Below are 22,929 nucleotides of genomic sequence, written 5' to 3'. Positions count from 1 at the left end.
AACTGCTGAACTCATCACTCTGCTCATTCAAAAAGACCCAAATGAACCCTTTAAGTAATTTCCTAACAAGGCATCACATGCAAAGTTCTTCTCGCATCCCCTTCTTTAAATTTTTTTCTAAGTTTTATATACTTTGAACCATCCTTTGAATCTTATATACTTTGATCTTCAAGAACCACAAGGTGAAGCAGTGTGACAACACCAAACTACTCCTGTTCCAGATAGCAAATACAATTAAGTACAAAGCATAGAGCTCAGAGATGGACAGTGGATGTTGTAGAACTTGCTAAAAATGCTTGCAGTCATATGTTCAATTTCCAAGTGAGTCGTTATAGAAGTTAGCTATTTCTGTGCAACTCAAGAGCACTGTGATAGTCAAGCTTTGCTTCCACCAGAGTTTTCCCTCCTTCAGGATTATGTGCATTCGAGTTAGTTGAGCCCACATCTAAATCATGCTTAATCCCTGCACAAGCAGTACCATTATGCAGTAGCCCTCCTGCTGTTTGGAAGTTATTTTTATGACTCCATGTCTTTTTTCTGTGGGTCTAAGCATTACTTGCCAGCTTCCATTCAGTCTGAATTCTGCCAACTCAAACCTTCACTCTTTCCTTATAACTTTTTCTCCTTCCTTGGGACACAAAATCCAGACTGCTGGCGTACCTGCAAAACCTCCCAGTTTCCACACTGTTCAGGTCCCTGAGCCCTCCAGTGCAGCTGATTTGCCTTGCTAGCAGTTTGACAAACTCAAGTTTGCTATCTTTCAAAGACAATTTTTCATTAAGCACATACTTCTAATCATCCCTTCATTTTAATTAAATAAATACCTGATCATTTGATCCAACGTTGCTTCCCATGTCTAGCTCTTCTATCATCATTAGCTGCTTAAACTAGAACAGATACACTTTTATTCAGGATGTCCTTCATTACTGGGGTTTTTGTTTGTTGAGGTCATGGTTGTTGTTTTTTCTAAATGACCTCTCACACTGTTAACACTCATGGACAGCAAGAGCCAGTCTCCAAAAACTGTACAAATTACACACAGAATAGACGTAGACTGCTAGGTGCTTTTAAATTAAAGTTGATTTTTGTTTAAGGTAGAGGAAAGTAAAGGGAAATATAGAGAGAAAAGGATAACTTTAAAGATGATATAATTGTAAGACCTTTTGTAGGAGCAGCGTAAAGTGATATTAACAAGATAAGAGAGCACATGCAAAAGCCAGTAAAAGTAACGTGGCAGATAGAAACAATCATAAGGTGATATGGGACTGGACAAGAGCTTTAGTGGTACATAGAGATGAGAAATGCCTTTCCTTCAGAAGTCCACAAGTATCCAAAAACATCAGGTAACTTTTAGCAAGAGAAGCTAAAAGAAAAGCCAAACCAAAGGTGATATTAGACAGAATTCCACTTTGTAAAGGGAGTCTAGAAAAAATGAGACCATCACTAGGAAATATCATGTATTTTCTTCAGACAGGACTCACATACAGACATAACTGAGCCACCAGAATAGAAGGTACACAGGGTACAGGGAAACCTGCAAAATCATTCCTACCCTGAAAGCCATATGTAAAATTTCCTCTCAGACATAGAGTATTAGAAGGAAACAGAAAATTCTTGAAGATGTAGGGAAAATATGCCTGCTTTAAAAATAAAAAGCATAGTGACTGCTAAAGGTGACTAACAATTCTTAGTGGCCCCTAAATACCGAACAAAATATTCATATATCCATTTATATGATTGCCCCCCACACCCCAATCAGCCATGCCTTGTGTGCCACAACTTTTCCTGACATCCTATGTAATCAATGTGACCATTTGAAACCTCCTCGGAGATTCTCTTGTGCCATGCCACAGTTCAATGGAGTTATACTGACTTGTCTATGAAGTGTGCTGACTTTCCTTATACTCCTGCATCCCAATACCTCAGGGATGTCTGTCCAATTTTGTTCCCTACAGGGACACAGCTGCTAAGTATGTCTTATATTTACCATGGTAAACAGTTTGTGTAGTATCACTTAGAATTACATTTATCAACAGAATAAACACACAGAAGGATTCAGCACTTGCATTCTATAATGAAGCACAACATAACACAGCATCAGCTCAGTGCCTAGCTCCACTTGAAGAAAGACTATATAATTTTACCTTATTTCTAAAGGGGGAAACTCTCTATTTCCTGGTAGACTAAGTCTACAAGGTCTAAATAGGTTCCCCCCCAAAAAAGCTGTAGATTACTTCAAATCACCAGCTGTCAGCCAATAGCCTGGATAATGGAAATCCACAGTCTCCTGGCTCCCCACACACTTCCTTGCAGGCTTCAGAATACTGGTTTCTCTCTTATTTGCCCACACTCACTTCCTTTCTATACTTCAAGAAAAATTTATGGGTTTTACTTCATCTGTAGGAGATGGCAAGAGGGATGGATTAACATTACCAGAGACTTTGCATACAATTTCTTTTATAGGCATTTATCACAGAGGTTCATTAGACTTGTTTTTCCTAAACTTACTTCAGTCGAGGAATGAACTTTTAAGATGGATGAACACTTACAGCATAGCTGTTTTAAACAAACTCACCTCAGTTTGTAAATAAGAAGTGATTAGAGAAATTCATTGCAGAAATCAGTCACAGTAATCAGCTGGCTATCGCAGATTGATGTGCAGCCACTAGAGCTGTCTAAACAATTTTGTTTACTTTTAACAAAAATGTGAGGGAATATGCTGCAAAATGGTTCAGCTTTAAATGAACAGAACATGCTCCTTCTAGGAGAAGAGTTAAGTTCCAAGATTATTATATTATTCAGATTTTTCCAGAAAAATTGGCCCCAAAAGAGCAATTTATACTTAAAGCACTCCTTTCCACAAGTTCATTCCAAGCTGTCAACAATGATGGCAGGTCACAGAGTATTTCTTCTAAGGCAGATTCTAGATGGGGACTCATTGAGGGAGGATGATGCTAAGACAATGTACAAAGCAAAACGAATTATCAGAAAGCCTCTAAGGAATTCCTCCAGCACTGCTTCCCCTATCTTACAAACTACTTTTTTGCAGCCGAAATCACAGTGGAACTGCAAATAGTCCATGAAACATGGTGAACATCAGCAGAGTCACAAAAGGCTGGAAAGGTCCCAGCAGGTGGCTACCAGTAGGCTCCTTCTTGCCCCAGGGCTGCAAGCACATTCATCACACACCAGTCTGCAACCCACAGCCACACCTCCATGAGGAGTTTCATGCAGAGCTGGCAGGTGTGACATCTCAAAGACCACGGCAGAAAAAAGCTAGCTGAAGAGTGGCCAGTGAGGCTGAATTGTCAAATGGCCAACTTTGGTACCTGTGCTTGCAGTGACCAGTGCCACAGTCTGTTAGGCACCAATTGCACACGTGCCAGGCATAAAAACAGTGCTGCTTATAGCCCAGAAAGGAATGGGATGAGACTCAGTGGTCACATACACTTAAAAACAACAAATCTGAACATAAACACCTTCCCTCCCCCAAGACTGACTTAAAAATAGCAGTTAACGGGTATAGTCTTTATTCTGCTCTCTCATTTTCAAGTCTGAAGAAGAATTAGATTCATATTTGCAGGTTTTTTACCAAGACCACCAGAAACAGAAAGATGACTTAAAAGGTGAGGAGCAAGAGATGAGAAATCCAACAAGCAGTCTTTAGCAGCTGTTTTCTTCCAAGAGCTACAGTTTTCAGAGGAAACCCCAAGGTAGACACTGATAACATCATCTTCATGTCAATCATAATACGTCTCATAATACCTGGAAGTTCTGAAGCCAACACTTTCAGAAGAAAACCTTAAAAGAATGATCTTGAGCCATCTTTAAGCTAATTTTCTCTGGATTAAGCACAAATTCATCCTTTCTATAGCCAATAAAGACCTATTCTTTTGGACGCAGGATGCTAGATAAAAGCACTAGAGCTTCTAGAGCAGGATGCCCATGTTATCACTTAGAGGAAATTTAGATAAATTCAAGGAATTGTCTTTTATTTTTTATGTATATCTATTTCTACATTTATCAACCCCAGTTTACAAGATACTGCAAAATTATGCGTGAAGTCACCTCTTACTGAAGTCTGATTCAGATTTTGGAGAGTAACAACCTAGAAGGTGTGTGATAAACTACTCTGTTACAATAGCATCTCTCAGTTATACTCAGCAGGGAAATTTATTCAAGTGACAAAAGAATTTCATGTCAATCCCTCTTGCTGGGTAAGCTGCACTTGATCTGTATAGCCAATGAATAATAAATCAATGCAAATTACACCGCTTTATCACTAACAACCATTTTCTGGTCAGCTACACCACAGACTACAGTCTGCCCCAGAGGAGACAAATAACCCCCAGTGATTTAAAAGAGGAGTTATTTATAGCCTGCATGGGAACAATTGGGCTGTAACATATAATTTGCACCACTGTTCATATTTGTGGTGAATTTGGCCCTTGAAATCTTTGGCTGCAATGAAGGCACAAGCTACTTTCATTATTACATGACTCTGCAGATTATTTTAATTGATATTTTAATACTTAGCTGTTAGGCAGCTCTCCATGCCCCACAAGAAGTGCCTTACACTTGACAATCGGGTCATTCATACCCTGTTTCTTAATCATCTTTCTTAACTCGGCCTTCCTGGGTAACAACTTTTGATAGAGATTGCAACCATCTTGAGGTATGAACTATCGAAGATAAAGTTCCCTTGAGAGGGGAAGGTTTGTAACTCTTTCTATTAGGACAGTATAAAACCATTCCTCTTTCAAAAGACAGATGGCTTTAGCCCTTTAGATGTTCCAGGCAGCTGTGCAGATCTGGAAGTAGAGGCCTCAAGGTTACACCATGGCAAGTCAAGGCCCCACCTTTTACTGAAATGATGGATGCTCTTCGCATAGCACCATTTTCATGAGTGTCTACCTAAAACTCATCTCTGAGCACTAGAGGGAAATACAACATTGATCCAAACCAAAGCTAACTTCACCTATTTGAAAGACTTACAAGTGTACAGAATAACACCAGATACTACCATAATGTCATGCAAATCATCTACAGCTTGCTTGCCCACAACAGTTCAGCGCTGATGCCTAAATCTGAAGCAAAATTCTCTCTTCGTACAAGCACTACCAGACAGCTATGACGACATGGCCAATCATTAATGACAGAAGTTCTCTAATGAATGCTGGGACCAGCTGTCCAGACACAAACTCACACTACACAATACTTTGGATGCTGTTCAGCAATGAGACTTGTGTGGCACATCAAGTCCTGTGAACATCTGAGCCACAGCAAGTGTGACAAGCACTAAGCAGCACACTATGGTGAAAGCACACACAGAAAATGCACGGGACAGAGGGAAGGTAACTGAGAAGGATGCCTTTGAGCTGCCCCCAAGACCAGCATCACTCACCTAGCACTCCCTGCAGGAAAACTCTACCCTCAGTCACTGAGATACCTGTCCACTGCCCCTTTTGCACCACTCCAAATTAAGATGACCTCAGCTGCTGCAGGGTCTGAGGTTATCAGGGCATGAATCTCTGCAAATAAAGAAATACGAATTGTGGGCATGTGGTGAGGCTCATCTCCCTTTGTGACAAGGCACTGCTTTTAGGGCTGTCTCAGCTTGCCCCGAAGGCTTCCCAGAGCATTGTATAATAAAGATGATTGAAACACAGACTACATCAACAAACACTTCCTTTGAGAAAGGTAAACAGGAGGACAGTACCTTGCTCATTAAAAACAATCAGACATGCCTATAGGGCACACAGAGCCAGCCAAGATCCTTCTGGGTTTTCTCCTTCTTTTTAAAAAGAAAACATTTATTACTTTTTCCCCAAAAATTAATATTAAAAGAAGAAAACATTGGCAACACTTGTTGTGATGTTATATCAGCTACTTATGTCAGGTCAAATACAGTGCAGGGGCTACATGCTAATACAATCCTATCAACTCGGTGCCGTTCTGTTCCTCAATCCCAAACACAGACTCTTAAACAATGCTCAATGGAGAAAGCATGCCCAGACACACAGTTTTCTGCTCAGCTGCCCTGGAGAAAAGCACCCTTGTAGAAGCAAAAAGGTAACTACATGCCAGACTTCCCCTCTTTTGATAGCTCTCATACAATCAAGTCCTCCCACCCCAGAACAGAAATGAACTGGGCATTGTTCCTTGGTCTAGGTGCCATGGTGGAAACAGTACAGTGTAGGACAGCTAATAAATATTTGGAAGGAATACATTTTCAGCCAACCAGCTCATAAAAACAAGCAGAAGGCAGTAACCTGACACCATGCTTGAGTAGCCATCAGGACAGCCAAAGTAGATGAACACAGTAACAAAAGAAGGTAAAAACTGGGACACGCTCAGAAAGATACTCATTTTCGAAGTTTCTATTTCCCTAGTTGTACCTATGCAAAATCATTCTCTAATTCCTTTATCAAAGTGCATATTTCTTAATCTTATCATCCTTGTTATTAGAGTTCCTAGTTTCTCCCACTGTGTCAGACCATTGGAAGCAGTACACCAGGGCAAAGACAACAGCAGCAGCAAGGCTGTTTTGAACTTTGTCAAACACCTTTCTCCATCCCAGCCTAGCAGAAAGCAGGATGTGACTAGCACCTATTACAAGACAGATCTTAGCTCCTTCACTGTACAGCACTAGTCATATTTTCTCTTAAGCTATTGAGTAATTTTCTTGGTACAAAGTGCCATAGGTGATGCCTTAACAAAACATATGGAAGATGGGGACCAGGCTGCTATAGCCAACTACATGGCAGCCCTTGTTTGCACTAACCAGCTTCTCCGTGCCTCTCTCCCATCACCTGGAAGTCTTAACATGACTGTAATTTACCACAATTATAACAAACTGCCACTAACTGCAAATTTTAATTAGAGCATTTGCCTCTGGTGTAATGCACTAAAGAGAAAATGAGAGCCTCTGCTTTCTTCTAAAGATCTCCGCATGCCGGCAGGTACAGACAGACCTGAGCTTGCCCTGCATGTGCTCTGAACTGGCTCCTGGTTGAAAGCTGTATATTGCTTTATATTGTAGGCACAGTATGCTCTACACAAGCAAATAGGCCCTGCCACTCAAAACATCTAAGCTTGACTATGTGACTGCAAACAGAAATACGAATTGCGCCCCTGTAGCAAGGCAAAGAGAACAGAAACTCTTTTTTTTTATCCAACACTTGTTCACACATGTCCTAACAAAAACAAGTTTGCCAGTATTGCCCTTGTCTTCTGATAGAGGTATGTTTTTAGAGTTTTTCTGGCTTGCTGTTTGTTATATTTAGGTCATTTGCAAGTACTAAGCTATCATCTGTGCAAAGATGATAGCAAGTATAACAGAGGAGTAATAATTGGAGAGGATAAACCACAGCGGGTAGAGGATCATAATAAAGAACCAGTGAAGCCTGGCTGACCCTTATCAGAATGAGCCAGCTTTTGCTAACATCTCTAAATTAGGGTTTACCACTTTTGTTATACTCTAGCTATTTTAAAAAATAATCATAGCAAAATAACAGAACGTTAACTGGAACATAGAAAAATGGGTGTAAAACCAACAAAAGTGTCTATTCTTTTTACTAGGAGGTTCACCAAGTGCCTAACCTGTCAACAATCAAGCTACTAAGACAAGACAAAATTAATTTTTTGAAGACACTGGAAATTTAAGTATTGAGCATCCTACATGTCCACTGCCTGACAATGACCTTTTTTTAACCCCTGCTCAAATGCTGTTCTTGAAGAGGAAAACATGAAAAGGCTAAGAACAGCAGGGTTCTCAAAGGCAGATTAAGCATGGGAGAGCTCGACTCCTCTAGCATCCTAGAGCCACATGAAGACAGGAACCACATCTTCAGGCAGGAAAACATACTTTTCTCTTTGCTGTTGTTTCACTAGCTGAGCAGGAGCCAGGTGATTTCCAGCTCTAGCCTGGGGTCAAGAAGCCTTCCCTGCTCTCCCACAGATCTCCTCCTACTCTGCCAGGAGGGCAGCTTTTCCAAGTACAGGAGCTACCTAGCTGCAATTACGGACTCCAGCCTCCAGCAGAAACCAGCAAGTCATACAATCATAGAATGGCTTGGGCTGGAAGGGACCTTACAGATCATCCAGTCCCAATCCCACTGCCATGGGCACAGACACCTTCCACTAGGCTCAGGCTGCTCAAAGCCTTATCCGACCAGGCCATGAATAATGCCAGGGATGGGGCATCATTGTCCTCCACCTCCCGTCTTTGCAGCAGCAGGTCCATGGAAGTGCTTTGAAGAGCCGACAAATGCCCTTAACTCTCAATGTGGCTATTTGGTAAGCTGCAAAATCTTGCTTTTAACTTTCACTTCTGGAGCCCGTCTGTCCTGCAGAACACTAAAGAGATGTCTCTTTGCTCTCTCTTCACTTTCCTGCTTTTGTGCTCAAACTTACCAAAGAGCAGACCACAACACACAGCAATTATTCACCATTCTCCAATGTCGTTACTGGTACTGCAGAAAAACACTAGAGACAAACAGATAAATATTAGGGAGGAAGAATATTTATTATGCCAATGAATTCATTAGTTAATATGAATTAATTCAGGAAGCCCCCAGGAAAAAAAACAAAAAAGCAAAAAAGAAGCGGGGGGAAAGGAAAAGAATCTCCTTCATTTATGGTAAAGCCAGGAGAATATAAACCCTAAATATTTTTCCTTCTCTTTCCCTTGCCAGCAAGACTGAGAAAGAGCAGGTCAAGCAACAATATCACAACTTCACATGCTGTTGGGCTGCTCTTCAAAAAACAAGACAGAATATGATCTGGGAAATGGATCAGTGGATCTGGGAAAGCCTTAATGCTTAAGTTTGTATGCCGGCTTTGTAATTATTAAGATCTCAGACAAGCCTTTGTTTCAGAGTACTGGCCTAGATTAGCAAGTCACCTGAAAGTTTACAGTAGGAAAACTGTATGGCATATTCCTGTAGCTACATGTATACAGTAATTATGGCATAGGTAAGCAATAACACATGCCCAAGGCATTGTACTTGGTGAGGCATGAGGCTTATGTGCATATCTACGACTATGACTTCAGACTTCAAAGTACCTTATTGCTCAGACAAAACTGGTAGCCTACCTCCTTGTAAAACACACATAAGGATCTATTTCTATAAAACACACACAGGTGCTGATAGAACATGAGAGTTAAAGCGAGAGTACCAGAACTGTGAAGGGGGGAAGGAGGATCTTAAAATATCTTCCTACGCTGTTTTAAAACTAGTGCACTTCAAAGCAGCAGGAAAAGCAAACACCACTTAAATTTTAAAACTGCCAGAGATTCATGCTGATGCTCTTAGTTTGGTTACTTGGTAGGTACCCCTTCAAGCTCATGTTCCCTTATGAGAAATACAGTCCTTTCTAATACACCATCCACTCAATTGCTTTCAGAACTCAAATCAAGCAAGAAATCCCATAACAATCATGTGATCAGCAGCTGTGGGCTGACATTCATGCCTGGCAAGTTATGATGAAAATCAGTGTTTCCCTTGTACATGGCTTTTTTTCAAAACAGGACCACATTTTTCAAAAGTACTTTTTTCTGAAGATTCGTTTCTAAACGAATAGCACCAGCTTCAAAGCAAATGTTTCTGTGAGTGCTGTTATAGCATTCAAGTTCTTACATGATCTTCAAGGCTGCAGTGACCTTGGAGGCAGCCATAATGAGAGACAGACAGTGAATAAAGTACTGATTTAATTATGTTGTTTGATATATGATGATCTCATCCACTGGTGTTTATACTAATGTAGTACTTGAAATGATTTATTGATGTATGGGAAGGCACAGTCTCCAGCCCAAAGACCTTACAGTCTCAAAGACAGAAACCAGATGAATAGTGTTCTCTTCCCATAGCTTGTCATAGGTTTTGAAGCTTTGCTTATTTCCATCAGGTCTTAAATATGCACTGAATGCTGGAAAGCGGGTTGCTGAGTGAGTACTCTAAGCTTGCTGGACTTCAAAATATCTACTGCATGGTTACCTGCTATTACAGAAGAGGATTTCCAATACGGCAAGTCTATGTTCCTACACATAGTCAACGACAGGAAGATTCAAACACTAGTGGGATGGAAGGAAGGTATAGCTGTTTAAATCATTTCCACCAAATTCCTTCAGTTTTGAAGATATCTTGTGTTCCAGTGTGAGCTTTCACCCACTGTTGTCTGCTGCTACAGAAAAGTGAGGGACAGTCAGTATAACCTGCTAGTTCTTCCACTAAAGTCTTCCACCAAGGTGACTGAAGTGCATTTATATCAATGCAAGCAGCATGGGTAATAAAAAGGACCTGGAAGCTGTCATAGGGCAAGGAGGCTATGATGTTGCTGCCGTTACAGAGAAGTGGTGGGATGACTCATATAGCTGGAGTGCAGCTATGGTGGGGTACAAACTCTTCAGGCGGGACAGGACGGGTAGGAGAGGAGGCGGGGTAGCCCTCTATGTGAGAGAGGACTTGGATACCACTGAGCTTGATTATGTTGATGAAGAGATCGAGTGCCTGTGGGTTAAAATCAGAGGAGCCCACAAGAAGGCAGATTTTGTGATGGAGTATGTTACAGACCACCCAGTCAAGAAGAAGCAGCTGATGAGCTCTCTTACAAACAGCTGGAGATAGTCTCTAGACTACCTAGATCGATGCCTCTTGTTCTTGCGCGAGACTTCAGTCTTCCAGATATCTGCTGGAAGTACAATATAGCAGAAAGGAAGTAGTTCAGGAGGTTCCTGGAGTGCGTGGAAGACAACTTCCTCGCACAGCAGGTGAATGAACCAACAAGGGAAGGTGCCCTCCTGGACCTGCTGTTTGTGAACAGAGAAGGCCTTGTGGGGGATGTGGCGGTAGGAGGACGCCTGGGACAAAGCGATCACAAGATGATAAGGTTTTCAGTTCTAGGTGAGGTGAAGACGGTGGTTAGGAGGACAGTCGCATTAAATTTCCAGAGGACAGACTCCGGACTGTTCAGAAGGCTGGTTGGCAAAGTCTCATGGGAGACAGTCCTTAAGGGCAAGGCAGCCCATGAGGGCTGGGAGCACTTCAAAAAGGAAATCCTAGCAGCTCAGGAGAAAGCCATCCCCATGTTCCGGAAAACGAGCCGGTGGGAGAAAAAAAACAGCTTGGTCAATCAGGGAAATCTTGAGGGATATCAAAAAGAAGACAAACGTCTATGAGCTTTGGAAGAAGGGACAGGCGTCTTGGGTGGAACACAGGAGGGAAGTGAGATCATGCAGGGAAAAAATCAGGAGGGCTAAGGCCCAACTAGAAATCAGATTGGCAAAGTCTGTGAAAGATAACAAAAAATCCTCCTATAAATATATAAATAATAAAAGGAGGACTAGGGAGAATATACAGTCCCTATTGGATGCTGAAGGAACAATAGTGACAGGGGATGAGGAAAAGGCTGAGGTACTTAATGCCTTCTTTGCCTCAACCTTTAATAGTAAGGAAAGTTGTTCCCTCTGTGTACAAACCCAGGAGTTGGAGGAACAGAATGAGGCTCCCATGATCCAAGAGGAGGCAGTTAGAGACTTGCTTGCCCAGCTAGAAACCCACAAGTTTATGGGTCCGGATGGGATCCACCCACGGGTAATAAAGGATCTGGCAAATGTGCTTGCCAAACCCCTTTCCATCATCTTCCAACAGTCCTGGAAGACTGGGGAAGTCCCACTGGACTGGAGGCTGGCTGATGTCGTGCCCATCTACAAGAAGGGTCGGAAGGAGGACCCAGGAAACTACACGCCTGTCAGTCTGACCTCAGTGCCAGGGAAAGTCATGGAACAGGTGATCTTGAGTGCTATCATGAAGCACATGCAAGAGAACCGGGTGATCAGGCCCAGTCAACACAGGTTCACAAAAGACAGGTCTTGCCAAACTAACCTGATCGCCTTCTATGACAAAGTGACTTGACTACTGGATGAGGGAAAGGCTGTGGATGTGGTCTTCCTGGACATCAGTAAAGCCTTTGACATGGTTTCTCACAGCATTCTGCTTCAGAAACTGTCAGCCTCTGGACTGGACAGGCACACACTCTCCTGGGTGAAAAACTGGTTGGATGGGCGGGCCCAGAGAGTGGTGCTAAATGGAGTTAAATCCAGCTGGAGGCCAGTCACAAGTGGGGTTCCCCAGGGCTCAGTGCTGGGTCCAGCCCTGTTCAATGTCTTTATCAATGACCTGGATGAAGGCATTGAGTGCACCCTTAGCAAGTTTGCGGATGACACCAAGCTGGGTGGAAGTGTCAATCTGCTGGAGGGTAGGGAGGCTCTGCAAAGGGATCTGAACAGGCTGGACCGCTGGGCAGAGTCCAATGGCACGAGGTTTAACAAGGCCAAATGCTGGGTCCTGCACTTGGGACACAACAACCCTATGCAGTGCTACAGACTAGGAGAAGTCTGGCTGGAAAGCTGCTTGGAGGAGAAGGACCTGGGGGTGTTGGTTGACAGCCGACTGAACATGAGCCAGCAGTGTGCCCAGGTGGCCAAGAAGGCCAATGGTATCTTGGCTTGTATCAGAAATGACGTGACCTGCAGGTCCAGGGAGGTTATTCTCCCTCTGTACTTGTCACTGGTGAGATCGCTCCTCAAATACTGTGTTCAGTTCTGGGCCCCTCACCACAAGAAGGACATTGAGGCTCTGGAGCAAGTCCGGAGAAGAGCGACAAAGCTGGTGAACAAGTCTTACGAGGAACGTCTGAGAGAGCTGGGGTTGTTTAGCCTGGAGAAGAGGAGGCTGAGGAGAGACTTTATTGCTCTCTACAACTACCTGAAAGGAGGTTGTGGAGAGGAGGGAGCTGGCCTCTTCTCCCAAGTGACGGGGGACAGGACAAGAGGGCATGGCCTCAAGCTCTGCCAGGGGAGGTTCAGGCTCAACATTAGGAATAAATTTTTCACGGAAAGGTCCGTTGGGCACTGGAACAGGCTGCCCAAGGAGGTGGTTGAATCACCTTTCCTGGAGATGTTTAAGGGATGGGTGGACGAGGTGCTGAGGGGCATGGTTATAGTATTTGTTAGGAATGGTTGGCCTCGATGATCCGGTGGGTCTTTTCCAACCTGGTGATTCTATGATTCTACAACTGTGTGGTAACTGTATCTCCCCAGAAAATTAACAGTCAAGGCTCAGAGACTAGTTAAATATACACATACACCTTATTTTGCATTCCTGATTAAGATTCCCTGGAAAATACGCAGCAAAGTAACTCTTTATGGTGTTAACTCCATGAGGAAATGAGTAGTTCTGTATTCAGTGCACCATCTGCCAACCACGCAGCAAATAAGGCCGTACAAGAAATGGTGAGAAACAAAACATCAACAACCTACCACTCATTAAGAATAAGACGTGCTGTGCACGGAATGATACACAGGCCTTGGGGGGCTGGCGGCGGGGGGGGAAAGTAGTATGCAATCCTCTCATTAAAGGCTATCAAAACAGATATTTACCAGGAAAACAAATGAGTAGCTTTAATTGCAGGATCTTCTAGTCTCCAATTGCTTGCCTTGAGCTTCAGCCCTGCTCAGTAATCTAAAGGCCTAACTTAAGGCATTATTTATCTTATTTTAACTCTATACAGGAAACTCAGAGAATACATGCAGTTGACACACTTTTACCCTTTTTAGGTACAGGACCATTGCTTTCACTGACACCTAGCACAGCAGCCTGACAAAAAGACAGGTTAAAGAAGAGATACCCCAGCTCTACTTTGTTTTAAGGAAATTCTGGAGCAGAAACAGGGCTTCAGTACATCCTTTCTCCCATAGTGACTTTTCTGAGCAACACTAAATTTTAACAAATCTATTAAAAAAAATCCAACGAGTCCTGCTAGCAAGAATAAAAGACCAAAATAGTATAAATTAAATACATTATTAGTGGAGAAAATATGTATATACACACATATGTATTTAGAAACCTTTAAAACGGTACACATAATTTAACCAGTGAGACAGTATTTACTTGTCAGAGCTGAAAAACAGCTAAGAGAGGCTAACAGTAATGTGTTTTCATGATCTTTTCAAACTCCAGCACAAATTCAGCCAATATCATTTTGTATGATCTCATACCAGGATAGGAGCCAAAAGTTTCACTTGAAATCATCACAATTATCAGATCTGGAAAGCTTTTCAATCACTTAAGTTTGAGAAGCATGGGGGGGGTGGGGAAGGGAGGAGGCAGGAAGAAAGAAAAAACTAAAAACACCAGAGACAAAAGGCCACGGGCTTGAAACATTTATCACTTCATCATACTCCTCCATTTGATGCTAGGTCAGCATCTTTACAGATACAACGGAATGCTTGCTCTACCTACATTTTGAAAAAAAAAAAAAAAATTCATGAATGTGCAGGGTGAGAAAAAAACACAATGCAACACATCAGGCAACATATGAAGGACAAGATCCTTAGCTAGCACGTCTGGGAATGGAAACACTCCTAGACATAAAAGGAGGTTTCCAATACTTGCTTCCAGCAGTGGAAAGTTGCAAAGGTGCAGCCATGTTGCTTTAGTGTCAGCCTGACCAACACCAGCTTGGCCACACAGCTGAGAAAGCACCAGGATAGTACCATACAGGGTAAATGCAATGCTCCCGGAAAGATCAGTACCACTACCGCTGGACAAGCATTACCCTTACCGTGCCATGGTGCTGGGCATGCCAGGCCTGTCCATTTACAGATCAGCCATCTGCAACTCCATCTTATCACTACCAGGTACCTGGGAAACCAGAACAAGTTCACAAAGCCCTCAGAATGATTCAGACCAAGGTAGAAAGAGGAAGAACAAGTCATGTCCAGGAAAATGTAATGACCTCCTAGAAGAAAATGTTACCAACATATTTAAGCAATTGCTAAAATATGAAAATTCCCTCTCCATATGACACCACATAGGGACTACAAGAGGACAAATCAGGGTACAAGTACTTTTCTGGCATATATTTGGCACTTCCAGCCTCCTCCTGATAAAACCAATATACCACAAACACTTCATAAGCACAGCTGTAACCAAAAGAAAAGCAGGCATGAGGTAAAACTGACTACAGCCACAAGCTACACAGAAAGTGCCATATACCTTGCCAAGCTGATCACTGTTTTGAGAGACTATGCCAATTTATGAGCTGTACGGGCAGCTCCAGACCTGCTCTAGTTTCAGGCAGCCACTACATCTCACCAAGTGGCAGCCCACCTACCCACTACAGGACCAACTCATGCATAGCCTGAATCTTAAACACATTCACAACTATTCTAATCTTACCCTCAGCAGTGAATATGCAGGCCAGCATGTAATTAGACTTACTTGTGACAAATTTCAGAATAAAGTTGAAGAACATTTTTTCTAGGCAAGCCTATATATGAAATATTGGGAAAACCAGCATGTTTTTAGAAAGAACCACAAGACACTCAGGTGTGGGTTTGTAGGCTCGAGGTTACTCAACTGTGTGACACTCTTCAAAAAGTAGAAAACACAGAAAGTACTATAAAAATGTTTCTGTTGCTTTCCCACACTTACATTAAAGCATTCTTTGTGTATGCAAGCCAAGGTAGTGAGCTTTTTCATTTCCCTGCTGAGGAAAGTTGATTTTTTTCTCTTTGGAGCTGCCATTCACATTATACTGGTGAACAAAAATGAAATACTTGGAAACTGAATCGTACTCCTGTGTCTTTCCTGATGCAGATCCCTGCTTTCCCATTACATTCCAAAACTCCCTCTCAAAACACATTTTCTCATTATCGCCTTCTGATTTCTCACCCCTTTGTTCTTTCCTCCTATTCAAAAAGGACTTATTTCTGGTTCTTCAACTTTGTCTTTACCTTTTGTCTCTCCCCAGTTGCAAGGCAGACTTTCATACTTGCTCTGAAGTACAGCCTCCCAAGGAACATCTCTGGAGAAAAAAAAAAAATAACGTTTGGTCTACCCAGTTCAACAGAAATATTCCCACTCACTTCACTCTATACTGCATCCTTTCATCCCACTCCTTGCTCTGGAGAATCCACACACAAGTTATTAGTCCCATTTGCTTCCCTCCTTCACCCATGGAACTCCAGTTGCTTTGATACACCACTGACACCCACTTTGCTCTGCTGCCTACCCTTCTCCCCCTCCAAGGGGTGGGGTTCCTGTATCTCAGTGCAGCATGTTCCACCTCACTATGTACCTTCCCTTCCTGTCTGGCATACACTTACATATGCTGCTTCAGGCAAAGCCTCAGACTTCCTCCCTGACACCTTCGACACAATAATGTCATTGCCTCATTGTCGTTTCTTCCTACACCACGAGGCATTTGTCTTGGGTTGCAGGGTTGTAAGTAGCATGACAATATCTTAGTATTGGTTCCCTGAAGCTGACAGAGTCCTGTCCAGACCCACCTCTTCTTTTACGCATTGCCTGCTCCCATGTGAATAATGGGAAGACTCAGGAAGTCATCCCAAGCTGCCCTAGATAGTGCAGCCTCCACTTTCAACTCTACAGATGGCTTAAAGACACAAAATATATCTAAGGTACAAGAAGGTTTTAATTAATACAAAGATGCTGCAGCTACTCTGCCAGTGTTAGAGCTCATCTGTTCTTAACTATTGTCATGTCATACCTTGGTGTAAGAGCTGCCTGGCTAGCAATACCTGCAATCAAACGCTTGTCCTGTTACGTGCTGCTCAGCATTGCTAATTACACAGAACCACACACATGCTCCCAATGGGTCTGTGTAGATGCAGAAATGAGGATCCCCTGGTAAAAGCCACAGTTTCAATATCTTTTGCTTTTCCAATAGGAACTAGATCAATTTACTTTGAACAGATCATACTAAGCAGCACAGATCTTATTCACTGGTCAGTATCTGAAGACGATATATGCTAGGTACTCCCAAAGTTGGAAAAAATAAGAACATCAAGATTTTGATTTCCACAAAAAGATCACATGCCCTTTTCTAATGATGGTCCCACATATTTAGAGTAAGACTCAAAGAAAGGCAACCAGAAGTGAACTCCTATCTATACCCTTTACTGGGTCTGGCCTCTAGCTTCTGTCTTACCCTCTGAAGGCAAGGAATCAGTGAGAGAGGAAGTCAGGGAGATACCCAGGTTGGGTTTGCTGCCATTGGAACTAACTTACACATCACCTCCACTCTAACAGGCTTCACAAGCCACCCAGATGCAGTATGGATATATCTAATGGTGATGCCGACCTGTCTGGTTTACTAACAAATACATGCAGTGTCTAATAAAGCTCCACCTTCAGCTCTTCTCCAGTGGCAGCCCAAGAAGAATTGCTTTGAGAAAGGCTAAATTCATTTGGCCGGCGCAGCTTTCATTGATGTCGGGTGAAAAGCTTCCAAATATAAAAAGTTTTACATCAGAGAGAGTTGAGGGCTGGGATGGCAGTGAGATTTATAGAAAATTCACACCACTTTTTATGGAAACCCTCTAACCACTGAACAGCTGATGTTTGTAATTAAGAGGTGTATCTGTAGTATCTGAAATTTCTTCCATTCCTACACACAGCCATCTCATCTGAATTTTATCTTCCTATTTTGATTACAGATCTTCTGAGTAAGGACTGAAGTAATTACAAATTAACCCATAATTCACACACCTGTCTCTCCTGGAGCAGGCAGGAGGAGAGTTCAGAATCTTCCATGTAAATCCTTCAGTCCCATTCACGCTTCTACTCCAGAAGTGTAAATCCCTGTGCTGCTCTGTTATTCAAGCCTGAAAATAAAGAACAGAACAGAAGCACTTAGAAGCTTCATGTAATGCATCAATTAAAAAAAATAAAAAACCACTACAATAAGTGCTTTGAAACAATTACTTTATACCGTATTATGTCTTGCAAACGTTCAAGTCAAAGACGTTGCTCTAATTCAAGGTCAAATGACTGTAAGATGACAGAAAACACAATGCTTTTATAAAACTACACAGTTCTAGATTTCAGGATTTTTCCTGTTTAGTTGCAATAAAACTCAGTTAGGCACCACAAGCTCTTCACTTATTGGAAGAAGTCCAAAATTTCTGTCAGTATGTTTCCTTATTAAGAACTTTTTTGAGCAGACACACAACCTGGAATGTGTTCTTAAAACACAGCCTTGAGAAACAAAATTTATTGAACTTTCATGCTACAAAATGGAAACCAAATTGTATCAATGGAAGGCAAATCCACCCTCAGAAGCACATTTTCTTGTTCTCTGCAGCCTCTACAGTTGCTAGCTCTCAGTGCTTTTATTTATTTTACCAAATCAGGGCTGAACACAGGACAAAGGCGATGTCCCTGTAACGCTGCAGAATCCTGTGGGCAGCCTTCCAGCGCACTCTTCACATCACACCTTCTGCCACTACCTGAGGCACACTCAATAACTCCTGCCCATCTTGGAAACACATGCTGCAGTGGGATGGCAATTACAGTTTTAATAGCCAAAAGACCAAGACTTAAGTCTTACTAAGTAATAAAAGAATCAACACAGTAGCTAAGATTAAGTACAGAAAACTCCATCCATATTTGCATATCACTCATGCAAGTATATTCTCATAAAAACATGTTCTCATGACATTCATTTCTTATTGCTATGTTTATACTTAATTTTATATAGCATTACTATAAATACCAGTTTTCTCAGTTATAATGAGTGGATTTGTGTGTGCATACACATGTGTGTAGCATCTGCTTCTATAACCTTGAAAGAAAATCAACATAAAGCAGTCTGAAATCACCAAGTTTAAAAGTACATGTCTGAAACACTGAACAACACAGCATGAACTAAAGACAGCGATGCCAGGCAGTTTTTGTCTTGTAAACTGCGTTAGAAAATCTTCCAATGTTCAGAAAGTCAAATAAAAGTTCACTACTGCATAACATTCTGAAAATCCTAGGAAGAAGAGAAAAAAGGAGATTTTGTCTGCAATAAACTTTTCTAATACCTAAGAATGTTAAGTGCACCTTTACTTTTTTTAATACTATGAATAAAACACATTGGCGTTGACAACAGTCAGGAAAAGTTCAAGTCTTAGCTACCTAGACAGTATAATCCTCATCAAAATTAAAAGTTTATGAGTTACAATAAAGGAAATTACAAAATTAAAAATCTTCATGGGAGGGGAAAAAAAAGACAGGTGGTGAATAACACTCAGTTTTGGATTAAGGCTTCACAGCCAAAGCAGCCATTTGTCACCAGCTCATATGGAGAGGTTCTGTAGCCCATACTAAGAAACACTCTCAAAAGCACAGATACAGTATTTTGACCACTGCAACAGATCAGAAAGATCCCACGCTACACATACACACGCAGCGTGGCTTGACAATCCACAGTCTGTGGTGTATGCAAATAGCTGTTCTGGGAATTTGCAATTAATTTTTGTATAATTATGATGTATGTGTAGAGTAAAGTTCTCCACACATGCTGGAAACATGTCCAGAGTAACTGTATGGGGCTTGGAGAGGTTTTCCTTCACAAACCTCTGGTGGTTCAGTTTATACCTGGAGCAGATACAGCACATATGAACACAAATCTCTTCCTACCTGATTGTATTTGAGTAAACATAAAATGCTGCATCCAATCACCTTGCTGAGGAATGCACTGCAAATTAAACTAGTCATGGAGAAAGGATCAGTGAACTTCATAATTGAGAAGTCCTTCAAAACATACAGCCTCATGTTTTCTAACCTAAGCATTTAGAACTCCAAAAAAAAAGGAAAGATACCCATGGAAGCCCCTGGGGGTGGAAATCACATGAGTTTGGGCAACTGCGGCAGTCACAGAAAAGATGAAACCTAAATTTGATTGATTAAACCTAGTATCATAAAAAAGGCGTTCAGACCCTTGACTCTAATGACCGAATTGTTTTTTATTGACCATCAGGAGTCCTCTAGCTTCCCTAGCTCAAACAGAAGAGCTCATTATTAGAAGACTAACACATGAAGCAAGTACGGTCTGTAAATGTTCATAATTACTCTCTCCACATGCATTTTGTGCTGGCTGCAAAGAACATTTCAAAGCCCAGCTGTCATCTACGATAGCTTCTTCAAACACACACACCCCCTCTTAAATTATAACAGCAGCTTGTGTGAACAAGGAAAGCCAGAAGTCTCAGACAGCTCTGGAAGAATCATTTGAAATGCATGCTTTGTTGCTCAAAAGTTAAAAATAAAAATGGGCAGGCAACAAAATACAGATAAGCTGTTTAATGGGCAGACCTTGAGGTTTATTCTCAAGCTTGGACCCACTGAAACTGAAACCAAAGGGTAGTGGGATTTCTTGAAGCCTTAAGTTGCAACAGCAAACTACAGGCCACAGGATTTGCCTCCTTTTTGTAAACACAAACCTGCACACACAAATCAACCATATTACATTTCCTCATATATTTTCACAAACCAAAGCGAACAAAGGACTTCATAAAAATACATGAAATCGCTGAAATATATCTTCCATTTATCTCAGAAATTTGGGTCTGAAAGTCTGCCTAGTTTCAGGTATGTAATTCTCAGTTATCTGATTTAATGTTTATCATAATCTCTGTAAATAGGAAAAGAAAGTTATGTTATTTTTAACACATCCAAAACAGTACCATCTTCATTTAAGATTCAAGATGGCCAGACAGAATCCTTCATTTTATTTTTCATGTAACCATGTGCTTAGATTTCATGAACGAGCTAACGGAATAATTAAAGCAAGATACGCGGTTGAGATACTGAAGAAAAAATCCTCTTCTTTGCATAAGCTCTACTATTCAAGCAACCAACAGTAAGTATCTTCTAATACTTTTATATATGAGGAAAAAAAAGAGAATAGCCATAGAAGCTCAATCCTTCTTTTCAAAAGCCTGCTGAAGTCATCTGAAACACATTTGTCAAACATGCATAGCAAAGAAAAATGGAGGACCTTCCTAGAATTTGGGAAAGCATGAGGAAGAGAGGAGGAGGACAGAAATTTTCAAGTAAAACACAACAGAATAAATCTGACCACTTAAATGCATACATGTATGTATCTTCCTTCACTGGATCTTCCTACAAAACGTTCATCCAAGTCTATGTGCACACACAGAGTTGTGCATCTGTGAAGGGGTGGGATCCAGTACTGACAAAACAGATTTGGCTACCAATCACCCCACTGCCCAGGCAGGACCATTAAATTCCCCTTTTCCCTGCTTTTAATGCAAGCAAACCAAAGTAAGGATCCAGCCCACCTTGGGCCTGCAGTTGAAGTCAGTAGGCAGCTGACAGGCAGCATGGTCTTACTGTCATGCAGAATGGCTTCACACATGAGCAAGACAGGAGGTGCCTGCACAGGAACCCTCCATTCTGACTCCTCTCCCATAGCACCACATTTGACACAGTGCTGCCTTTGCACCCTGGGCATGCAGAGCTGCAAGGTGTTTGCACTGGAAGTGTTAGCTGAGGCCAGGCTACAGATAGGAATATGCCAGGAAGCATGAAAACAGTTCAAATGCCCAAAAGAAATAGCTTCAGATGCAGAAAGTCAGCAAAAACCAGTTGCTTTACAGAACAGCACTCTTGCAGAAAAAAAACCCGTGTAAGTTAAAAATCAACTGGTTGTGATGTTTTCCCAGAAATGCAAACACATTTCTAGAAATCATTCTTGATGTTCTTCCCTCCTCCAAAGAGTGTCCCCATAACCAAATTTCCTTAAAGGTTACTGTCCCAGCAATCACTACCACTAACAATCTTTGGACTGTTACTTTAACTCTTAAAATCGTATTACTTTGTCAACATGATGCTGAAACAACCCAGAGTCTGGCTGTATTGCTTCCAAAGATATTATCAAAGAAGTAGCAAATTTAGCCTCGAGCCCTTAGAACAGTAATTCATATTTTCTTATACCTATTCCAATCCTATCCAATTCTGCCACTGCTTTTTTAAGGGGCAAGGAGAGAGATTTTAGGGCTTATTTTCATAATAAAGACCATACCTAATGTGAGCCATGGGCAACTCAAGACAGTAGATGGTTTGAAACTCCCCTCTCACCTCACCAAGAAAGACAATACAGGAGGAGGCAAACCATACAAATCTGGGTCACATCAATCCAAAGCCCATATACACTGTGACAATCAACCCCACTGCCCTATTTCATGCTGTAATCACTATCATCCCCCACTGGAGTAGAAGAGGAGAGGAACAGCAGCAGCAGGAATCCCTTCATCCCTTATCACAGACAAAAAGTAGCATCAAGATTACCATGTTGTGCTATCTCCCATAGGAGAAAAGAGAAGATGCCTGTTATTTATGCCCTTAGTTCTGAGCTCAACCTAAAACTTGGGTTCATGATTAACAAGAAACCATAACAGCCTACAGGGAGTAGGGCTGGATAGGGACTTGCCCAGGCTAGATGCCGAGAAAACAGGGCTGCAGAAACTCCTTGTATGGGATGTGGCTGAGGGACCCAGTCAAGGTCTCAGTGCAAAGTTCGAGTTAGGGCTAAAAGATAAAGCATAGAGGCGCATATAAAGTGGGGGCTGACCATTGCTTTGGCAAGCAAGTCAAGGCTGCAGGACATCCTCATCTCCTCCATGCAGGAGAGATGAAAGCTGTAATTTGACCCTCACAGCTGCCACTAAGTCGAAAGTGCCTCCAGGCAGACATCCTATACTTTGTTACCTCAGGTTTTTAATACAACATCCCAAAACACTCCCATTTCCTACCCACCCACCCCCTCTTTCAAATGGGAAAAAGGATATATTTATATTCCAACAACTCTACATAACTTTCAGAAGCGCTTTCCTATGGACATGCTATACCCTAACCAAGCCCAAAGCTCGTCGGCTACAGCTGCTAAAGGAGCTGAGGCAGATACCCAGGGACCCAGCTTGCAAACACCTGTATGTGAAAACCAGCCCGAAGACAATCCCACACCAGAGCTCTCCTCTGACCCCATGCAGCGGCCTCTAGATCTCATGTCTGGCTCTGCTGCAGTCCCACTTATTCAACTCCACTGCTGCAG

The sequence above is a fragment of the Phaenicophaeus curvirostris genome, chromosome 3, assembly GCF_032191515.1.
Source record: "Phaenicophaeus curvirostris isolate KB17595 chromosome 3, BPBGC_Pcur_1.0, whole genome shotgun sequence".
Lineage (NCBI taxonomy): Eukaryota > Metazoa > Chordata > Aves > Cuculiformes > Cuculidae > Phaenicophaeus > Phaenicophaeus curvirostris.
Note: the sequence above shows the minus strand (reverse complement) of the source record.